At 36.4% G+C, this 10007-nt stretch overlaps 1 protein-coding gene across 1 annotated transcript in view; it reads right to left on the bottom strand.

Annotated features, from left to right (window-relative positions):
- Wdr70 (WD repeat domain 70) overlaps nt 1-10007 on the bottom strand; it is a 304681-nt gene that overhangs the window by 157147 nt on the left and 137527 nt on the right. The gene's annotated exons all lie outside the window — the stretch shown is intronic.

Consider the following 10007-nt stretch of genomic DNA (forward strand, 5'->3'; position numbering starts at 1 on the left):
CTCTCTGCCATGTGATCCTCTGCCTTGGAGCCAGCTAAGTATGGACTGAAACTTCCAGTAACTGTGTGCTAAATAAACCTTTTTTTTCCTTCATTTTGAGTATCGGGTATTTGTCCCAACAACAAAAGAAAGAAAAGTAACTGAGACACCTGTAATCTCCACACTGGAGAGGCTGAAAACAGGAGGATCACTAAAGAGTCCCAGCTGTATAGTGAGACCCAATACCAAATAATACATAAATGTACCAGATACATAAATAAAAATTAAAAAGAAAATAATCATTACACTCCATAAATCAGATATTCCTAAGCCATCTGTTTTTCCTTGTTGAGCACATTCCTTTTCCTCCTATAATTATGAATACCATTTATACAGAGCTGTACACCACAGGATCAATGCTCTTAGTATTTCTGCAATAAAATATCAGAAAGAATAGAAATGGATTTTAGTAATTTAAATTACCAGTAAAGAGAGAGAAAGGATATCATGGGAAAAGACATCCAAGCTACAATCCAGCCAGGAGTGATGCATACCTATAATCCCAGCATTCAGGAGGCTGAGGCAGGAGGACTGCCACAAGTTTGAGGCCACCTTGAGACACACAGTAAGTTCAAGGTCAGCCTCAACTACATAGTGAGACCCTTCCTCCAAAAAACAAAAGTGAACAACAACAAAATTAATCCTTCCACTGTTTCCTCTTATGTGCTCATATCATAAGAATTCTTATCTGGCTGTAGTCTAAATCAATAATAGTAAGTCACTTTTGCCTTAGGTTTACTAGTTTTGCAAAAACATTCAGAACAATTTTCTAAGAAAGCAACAAGTGAACATAAAGTGAGCTGACATCTGAAGCACCCCTGTCCCACACAATGCAGCAAGCTATGTCTCATGTGATATTTACACTGCTACCTCTCTTGCCCTTATACATACAACTACCTTAGGCAGTATAGCTGAGTATTTGATACTCGTGATGATTCTGATACAGCAAGGAGTTAAATACTACTCAGTATGATACAGGCAAAAAAGTATATTGTAAAAAGCACTCCTTGATCTTAAAGGAGGAAAAGTTTAATTTTGCCTCATAGTTGTAGAGGTCACTGGCTCCATTACTTCAGGCCTGAGGTGAGCTAGAAGATTACAGTGGAGAGCATGGTCAAATAAAGCTGCTCATTTCATGGTATCCAGGAAGCAGAAAGAGGAGGAAAGGTCAGAAAGAAAGGGTTGGTCAAAAAACATATCCTTTAAAGCTGCCCCCAATGACCTGCCTCAATCCATTTAGAGCCCACCTCCTAACAAGCCCATTCCCCAACTCAACTCCTTAATAGCCCTTCACCACTTTGATGAGGTGACAGCCGTGGCGAGCCAATCACTTCTGGAAAGCCCATCAGCAGGCAAACCAACCCTTTAACACAGCAAACACTTGGGGGACATTTTGAGACCAACCATAACATAAATAAAAATTTAAAGATTTGCCCTAGATAAACTTAGTACAGTATCATTCTTACTCATTTCAAACAATAGTGTTATACTGTGTTATACTGTTTGTTCACTGGGCTTATGAAAGTTAACAGGGAATCCATTGAACAACCGGTGAAATGATTCAATTAAAGTAAACAAGGGCCAGCTGGGGAAATAGCTTAGTGGTCTAAGTGCCTGCCTAGCAAGCACAAGGACCCAGGTTCGATCCCCAGTACCACACGCTGTGGTGGCCCAGAAGCAGGCGTGCAACCCTGCCAACCAGTGAAACCAGGCGTGGTGGCCCATGCCTGTAATCCCAGCACTGGGGAGACTGAGGATCTGAACTGTGAAGCAAGACCCTGTATCAAATAAATACATTTTTTAAAATATATTTTAAAAAATAAAATAAAATAAACAAGGGCTAAAGTTAAAACTATTCAAAACAGAAAAATTTTATTATTCAAGAGAAGGACTAAAACTTGGAATCACTCCACAAACCCACAAACATCTGCCATACAGATAAAAGTCTCCAAAACATTTTATTTAATCATTTACTACACTCTCGTTCCACAAGAAGAAGCCAAGAGGCAGGATACTGGGATAAATGAGGGAGGAGCTTCTATGTCCAATACACCTAACATGGCAACCTGTTGGAAAGGAAACCAGATGGAAATGGAAAAAAGTGTATATGTGCAAACTAACATAGCAAAGGATTTTTCAGCAACTACAAAAACTGTGCTGGGCATGAATAGGTAAACAGAAACCAGACCAAATTACAGATAAGCTTAAAAGCATGCAGGTCCTCAAATCCAAGTGATATTACTGGGTGCACTTGATCCTTGGACTATGTGGCCTAGTTTTGCTGGATGACCCTCTAATTTCTGAAAAGTGCTACAGGATCCTCCTGACAACGACCTCTCCTAACTCCAGCATGAGAACTCTTAGCATTTCCGATGTGGATTTTAGAGACAAAGATAGAACACTGAGATCTGCCAAGGCTGAAAAGGATATCACTTTCAAAGGTTAAAAAAAAACTCCCTCCCTTTTTTCTGATGACTACCCAATTACACAAGCCAGGCATGATAGCTGGAGCAGTGAGAGAAGTCTACTATACACATGCACAAATATGTCTGTTCAAACATAGTTTAAAGTAAGTACATGAAAGAGCAATAAAATGCATCTTTTGGGGCTTCACGTATAGTAGCTAAACTAGTATTAAAAAGTTTTAATGTAAACCAACTTGATTATATCATTAGCACTTATAACCTATTTAGTGATTTCAAGCAGTATGATTTTTCACTTGTATTTTACATAAAAGCATCAAGTTATACATTAGATTTATTGCTAAAATTCTGTAGGCAGAACAATATTTTGTAAAATGAAATCCATTCTTCCCCTGAAAGTTATTATCAACCTAATGGGATGCCATACATAAACATGCCCCTGAGACTACCGATTTAGGTTATATTTACACGTCACAGAGAGAGCCATCTGAGCAGTGGCACTCACTACTCGCATCCACCTGCCCACAGACCTGCTCCCCATGCATCTAGCATCAGTATCTAGTAATGACAATGCTTTAGCCCTCCTGTTATTCACAATTCAAAAGTAATGTTGTGATTTTTGAGTTCATGTAAAAAAAAAAAAAAAAAAAAAACAACCTACAGCATGCATTCTGGACTGGAATGAAAAGCTGTTCAACCTATGGGTTCTTCCAGTATCTCACCTAGGGAAGGTAGCGGCAAAAGCTTCTCACTATGAAAACATGGATCAGGGATAGGAACAGTCATTTATTAACACCCAGATTCTCTGATCACTTTCCAAACAGTAAGAGATGTTCTCTTAAACATATTTTTCTCATGAAACTCTTACATAATCAACTTCACAACATTCTCATCACTTCATATACACTAGAGTTTTGTACAATAACAAGTCTTAGGATAATCCTGTCAGTTCTCAGCTGAACTACATCCCAGGTGAACTATAAAGCAGATCTAACAAAAATCCTCCAAACACCTAACCTGTCAAGCTCAAAAAATATTCCTTTTGCCTTGCACTCTTGATTCTTGGACTAAAACAGGCAAAACAAGACTAGCCTTATATGCTAAGTGCATACGTGTGATTATTAATCCACTAGTTATTCAAACAGTCAGGTACCTTAAGTGGTACATTGAGCCAGGAACTCTAGAGTTTATTCTACTGAATAAATAAGCATAATGTGTAAGGAATGTTAATCCTTTGTGTAGCGAAAAGGAATGTTTCTACACAAAAACTGCTGCATTTACAGCCATTACAGGAATAGCCACAGTAGCTGTCACTACCACTAACTTTTGGAGACCCCAGATTCTATCATGAAGCATTAGTGCAGCCTTAGAGTGATGTTCCCTAAACATGCTTTTTCCAAGAATTCTTACATATCCTCTTCATCTCACATGCTCTGGAGCTTTCAAAATGTTTTTAATATAACTTCTGTTTTTGCTACTACTATCTAAATATTTATTTGTATCATGAAGGAAAGTATACTAAGCAAAGAAAAAGTACTCATTGTTTTATCCCTACTTGGGAACTAAAGAAACATTTACCTCAAATTTTCAAAATGAAGAGGCAGATTCAACAAAATTGTACTAGAAGTAACACTAGATTGTTAAAGATATGATACTAACTAGAACTTACATTGATGTTAAAATATCGTTTACTACAACAGGAAGAAAATAAAACCATATAACACATTTCTATTTTAATGCATGTGTCATTTAACTACATAATTTCATGAACATGATCAGTCAGTGGCACAAAGCTATTATTTGTTACTTTCAATGCATCATTTTAAAATAAAAAAAAAAACCTTAGATTCATGGTTGCCAGGGGCTGTATTAAAGGAAAAAGAAAAGGGACCACTAAGGATAAGCAATGATGAAAAGTTATAGAAATTAAGTATACAACTATACAACTCTGTAAATATAGCAAAAAAAAAAAAAAAGACGGCATGTGAATTATATCTAGGTGACTGTATTCTAAAAAGCAAATAACAGTATCAATGTTATTAATTATGTGAATTTCTAAAAAGAATTACTTATTTTTAGGGCAATAAACTGGGCATACTTAAATCTTCTACCTATAAACTGTTTTACTTATTAATTTCTATATTACCACCTGAGCACTGGTCTACCCATCTAAATAGCCACAGATTTCTAATAACTTTTCAAAACATACAAAACCACAAAATAATTGCAGTTTTTGACATTTTGATGCATTCATTTTTTAAAAAAAGATTTAAATTCCAGTAGGCTGCATACTATAAAGACACCTGTTTTCCTGAGAATTAACAGTTGTAAATACAGGCAATGTAAGTAATTTCACACATCAAGTTGATGTGTAATAAAATAAATCTACTCAAGGTTCTTCTTTCATCAAGATAACAGACTCTAACGATAAATGACTACAGCTCATCTTGTTAAGATCAAAAGGGAATGACTTTTGCAGTAAAATATGCCTACTAGCTAAGCTATTTCACCAGCTCAGTTACTAATGACACAACAGCAATCTTACATGAAACAGCAAAAAGAAGAAATACTAGATACTACAAAAGGATTCTTAAAGGATCTGATTTGTCAAAGTTATAAATTGTTTTGTACCTTTTAGTTTTATGTGTCTAGACAATTATCTCTGGGTTGCACTAAAAAAAAAATGGTAAATTTTTCCTTAACTGTATGCTTGCTGCAATTACCTCAAATGCACTAAAAGTAAAGCCATTTTAACAGTTCCTTCTTACTACTACTTTACTATCAGAGTCATTTTGCCATTCTTGAGACATCAAAAAGGGAAAGATCTACAAGATCATTTTTTTTTGTTTTCATATAAAATGATTTTGTTTCATGATGGTGCTATTTCTGTAAGGCTTAAAAATTATTTGTATTTAAATCATGACTACCTGAGGTACACTTAAGTTGCCTTTGAAATAATTAGAATATACCAGCTAATATTGATAAACACTTTTCTAAAACTATAATTTTGACATAATCTAGTGAAGAAAGTACAGCTATCAGTGAAAACTGTAACAAGCCATTTAAATAGCTTCACTTTAATATTATAAATTTTATCAGTTCCCACAGCTTTCAGAGATTTCATAATTTTATCTTAAGGAAGTACAAGAGTTTTGCTATTTCCAAGCTAACAGCTAAAGTTTTTCAAACTTGCCTACATTTTATGGAGAAGAAAATCAGGCTTCAAAGCCATCATCTAACTGGCAGATTCCAAACCAAAGTGCTCCAATTTCCTTATAATGTCATTTTAAAGAAAGCAGAAGTTTCCACTTGACTACACAAAGTTTGAGCTTGCAGTCAGTGTCATATATAAACCCCAGAACCAAGAGTGCATCTTCAGAGCCTTATACAGGAGAGATTGGCTGGAAGCTTGCTCTGTGCCTTTGTACACTTCTTTTCTTAGTTTCCTCCAGCTTTAATGTCTTCTAAGGCCACAAATCCTTCCTTCCCCACATGAACATATTAAACAATTTTTGCTCATAAACACAAAATGTACTTATAACTTCACATGGTATAGTATCTTTATGTTAAATCAACAGGCAGAATCTTTCTGGCTTATTACTTTAAAAGTACTATATAATAATATAAACTACAATAAAAGAGATTCTCCCCAGAGGATTAAGCTTTGCCAATACAAAGGGACCTCTTTTATAAAAATAACCCTCATAATAATTTGGCCTGTTGCCAAGATCCTCCTACTGCAGATCCTGTGCTTGTTGGGGATGAAACAAGCCTTAGCAGCATGCCAACAAAACAGCTGCCAAAAATGAATTCTTCCTGATTCTAGAGAGCTATCATTCCATTTCTCCATCAAAGTGGCTAACCTTATATGCTACTACCATGTGTTCTGATCATGTACCAAATACAAGAATTTCAATTAAACAATTGTTTTTAACAGTGTTTGCCATCTCTGTGACATCAATCAGTAAGGCTTAATTTTTACAAAATATGCATTTGTAGTTTGGCCATGATTTTTTTTGTTTTTTGTTTTTTGGGGGTTTTTTTGGTAGAACTGGGGATTGAACTCAGGCCCTTGTGCTTTGCAGGCAAGCACTTATCCTACTGAGCCACCTCCCCAGCCCCCGTGATTTTTGTTTTTTAGATAGCATTTCATTATGTTGCTCAAGCTGGTCTCAAACTTGTGACATAAGTGATCTTCTATCCTCCTCCTCCTGACCATAAGATCACCCACTCAGTTCTCCATATTCATTAGTTCTACTTCCAGCACTATGAGAGAAAGTATAGCTGATACCAAGCAATACAAAATATCACTGCTTTTGAGGAACTTTTTAAAAAGAGATCACATGAGGACCAGTGAGATAGCTCAGTGAACTAAGCATCTGCTTAGGCAAGTGTAGGGACCAGAGTTTGATCCCCAGTACCACTTGCTTCATCAGCCCCTCCCCCAGGGTATGCTGAGCCAGCGAGGGAAATTGGGCAAGGTGGCGCACACCTGTAATCCCTGCACTGGGGAGACTGAGAACAGGAGGATCACTATGAGTTCAAGCTGTGAGTCCCAGCTGCATATGAGACTACCAAATACAAAGAGAGGGAGAAGAAGGGAGAGAGACAGAAAAAGAGACCATGTTAAAGAATATGCACAGAATTTTTTTTTTTTTTTTTTTTTTTTTGGTACCAGGGATTGAATATGCAGAGAACTGTAAAACATGTTAAATGGCTAGCCTTTGTTTCCTAATACTTTTTCTTTCACTACCAGTGAGATCAGTGATAGGAGACACAAACAGTCTATATAGCAAATCATAACCATCTTTTTAAATAGATCTCCCCTAAAAGAATGTATAACCAATCACATGTCTCACGGAAATAAAACAAAAATATGGTTGATATGGTAGTAGTAACATGCAGAGCAGGGCAAATATCAAATTCTGTAGTTACATGTTCAACACCCAGGACAGTTTGTGAGATGAGAGCTCCTGCGGGCATAGGCAGCTCCACCTCTATAACCTCGCTGGTTGCAACAGGTTTCTTCTTAGGCTGGTTCTACTCAGTGCGCATGTCTTTCCACAGTAGGCATTCCACGTTCTTTGCATCTCCAACTTCGTAGGGTCTCCACTGTACCTCTGATTTCACTCTCACAGGTTTATGTACCACCCTCTCATGTGCTCCTGGCAGGAACTGTGACACTGTCACATGTTCTTGCCTGGCCTCCCAACCCTTCTGAAATCTGCATGGAAGCCTCTGTGACCCCAATGCCATGGCAGAAGAAAGCTGTCATCCCGTGGCAGCCAAGAAGAAGAGAGAGAAGGGAGGAGCCAAAGACAAGAATATACCCTTCTAAATCATGGCCCCAGTACTATCAATTTTAAGTGCCCCCTCCTCCAAACATGAGGCTCTTGGGGGAGGAATGTTTTAGATCTAAACCGTAACAGGAACATTCAAAAGGGCTTTCTTTCAATTTAAAAAGAAATGAAATTCTTGTAGAATCTTAACACCAAAGTTATTTGAATAGCCTAGCCAAAGCACCTGGTCTACTTAAACATTAAATATTGTGGTCATGCTAATTCCTCTAAGAAAAGCAGTATTATTTAGTAAATATTTGTTTCATAATAAATTAACTCATAATATATATTTAGTAAAATACGTAATAAAATATTTTGAATCAGAAAAAATATTTTTACTAGAAAATGCCTAATGTTGGAAACCAGCTATCAAAAATTTACCACTGACTACTACAACACTGAAACTAAACTCTCCTCTTATCACTAAGACTGTGGAACTTCCTACCCTTTGCTACAGTGTGTCCAAAACAAAATAATGACTTCAGATTTCTACACAAACAGTGAGCAAAAAAGGAAAAAAAAAGATTTTGCAATTACCCAATGTGTTTTGTAAAAATGTAGCAGCAACTGACAGCACGAAAAAGAAAAAGAAAAAAAAAAAAGAAAAAAAGAATCCAAGAGCAGAGGAAGAAGGAAGCTTGACTGCAAGCTTGGGACTGACCACTCCCTGACTTTGGGTCAGGACTCCCAAAATTGTCAGCATTCACCTGAACTTCGCTTTCAGGTTCTATACTTTTCAAGTTTCCATAGTATCCACATTATCTCATCTTCAAGAATTTTACAAGAATGTCACACAATTGCCAGACACTGTTGACCATCTATCTGCCATGGAGCAATGTGGTTCAATGTTTGCCCTAATTCCAACTTGTCCTATTTGTTCCTATTTTATGACCCTGGTTTTCTCTAAGTGGGTTTCTGGTTAGCTACATGGAAGGGGTGAGGGAGTGAGGTTAGCTATATTTTAAGTGAACTGAAGTGACCCTCCTTTAAAATGGAGTCTCTTTTTCCCCATCAAGAAAACTAGAAAGCATTTTGAAGAATATACCTGGCATATAGTAAATACTTCATAACACTGGTTATTAACCTCTTACCAAAAACAGTCCCGATCTCTAGAAACTCCCTAGGAAAAATAAATAGCCCATATTTGGTAAACTCATCCTGGATCTATTCAAAGTTTGTGCATTGCCAATGTTCTTTAGAGCCCATCAGCTTTAATTACAATAGCTACTTGGGTGGTCATAACATCAGTGATTTTGTTAAGCTTTTTTTTTTAAATACGAGTTTTGCTGTTTTGAAATAGCAGCTAACATCTTTCCGTGCTGGCTGACCACACATTTCATTCCATTTTGTAAATACCATAGACAGAGCCAATTCAATTCAGCTATTCTTTTCTTTTGAATGTCACTCAAGTTTTTCCTAAAAACAAAATCTCAATTATTACATTTCTAACACACAATCATAAATTCAAAAAGGAAATAAAAATATTAAATCTGGTGAATCTTTTCAATCATTCTCTTTCTTAGTGCTAATTTGGATATAAGGCAATTGGCTCTTCCCCTCCCCAACAGACACATCCCACTCATCTAAATTTTACAACATGAACTCATATTTAATATTGTCCCACTTTTACACCACTGAATATTTGGGCTGCTTTTCTACTATTAGGGCTGGATTTTTCTGTATCAGTAATTGACACATAATATTCTTAAGTGTGAATTCCACATAAAGAAATTTACTTTGACTCTCAACTTTCATTATCTCTTAGGTATGGGGTCCATTTATTTCTGCTAAGATAGATCACCCTATTCCTTCCCTATATTCCATTAATTGTTACTATGATTTGCCATTATTCCAGGACATTTTGCCTAATTAAAAGGTAATAGATAATATTTAGCTAAAAGTATCAGATGAATTAAAAGATTATTAGAAAGATAATGTTCTACTGAAAATCTGAAGAAAACATTTGGTATTTCAACAACATTGGCAAGTTTGCTAAAGATCAAAGGCTTTTTTTTTTTTTTTTTTTTGCAGTACCAGTACCAGGGATCAAACTTGAACCCTTGCTCTTACCAGGCAGACTCTTATGCCACGCAACTATTGCCCCAACCCTCAAGATCAAAGACTTCTTTTTTTTTTTTTTTTGGCGGAACTGGGGATTGAACTCAGAACCTTGCACTTGCCAGAGAAGTGCTTATTCTACTGAGTC

Source organism: Octodon degus, unplaced genomic scaffold (genome assembly GCF_000260255.1).
Source record: "Octodon degus isolate 3935 unplaced genomic scaffold, OctDeg1.0 scaffold00002, whole genome shotgun sequence".
NCBI classification, from domain to species: Eukaryota; Metazoa; Chordata; class Mammalia; order Rodentia; family Octodontidae; genus Octodon; species Octodon degus.